General features: G+C 36.1%; 1 protein-coding gene across 1 annotated transcript in view; it reads left to right on the plus strand.

The window, feature by feature from the left end:
• Nucleotides 1-822, plus strand: part of LOC119592546 (kelch domain-containing protein 2-like) — a gene marked incomplete in the record, with an annotated part of 55,639 nt that overhangs the window by 53,282 nt on the left and 1,535 nt on the right.

Below are 822 nucleotides of genomic sequence, written 5' to 3' on the forward strand. Positions count from 1 at the left end.
TGTGAAATGCACATTAGTTATTATGTTATATGAGGCAGTTGCAACAACAAACACTAATAAAATAATGTTTTATGCTTGATGTGATCTAATGCAAATTATCCATTTCAAAGGAAATAGTTTTATCGAGTACTATAAATGTTGACATCAAGGTTGAGAAATATGAGTAAGGAATGCAGACTTGCTGACATACTCATTTTGTAGACTGTTTTGCTAAGTAAAGCTACCATGACAATACAGTGGAAAGCAAGTTGAATGAGCTTAGAAAAGATAGTGGAAGACACTTCTGACCAGACTGAATTGCCAGGCAGTGAGTACATTGGTAAAGACTGATAGGTGAAGAGTAAAAGAATAACCCTGCTCACAGATGACTGCTGGATGATGAAGGTGGGAAGGGACTTGCTAGGTTTCACAGATACTGAGTGGATCGAAGTACCCCTAGCTTATGACCATGGTGAGCCTAGATGTTGGCATGCTACTGCAGTCATACCAGATGGGGAGGTGTACATTCACTCTGGACTTACACAGCCCTTCTACATCACCATGGCTTTGCTCATTGTAAATATCTTTAGTTTTGATTTTTATTCATGTCAGTGTTAGTGTGGTTGTATGTTTCAGGAAATAGATGTATGCCTAATAGCATTTATGCAAATAAAGATTGCTGTTATAATATATATTTGTGTATGGTCAGAGGGTAAAAAAAAAAACATTTTCTAAAGATCTAAATTTCAGGGGCATGGAAGGAGAAGATAAGTTTTATTCCTTCCTGTGTCACAAGAATTACTAATTTCTTCCTGGATTTTCTGTTATTGAAGTGTTTTATAT

The sequence above is a fragment of the Penaeus monodon genome, chromosome 30 (genome assembly GCF_015228065.2).
Source record: "Penaeus monodon isolate SGIC_2016 chromosome 30, NSTDA_Pmon_1, whole genome shotgun sequence".
Lineage (NCBI taxonomy): Eukaryota > Metazoa > Arthropoda > Malacostraca > Decapoda > Penaeidae > Penaeus > Penaeus monodon.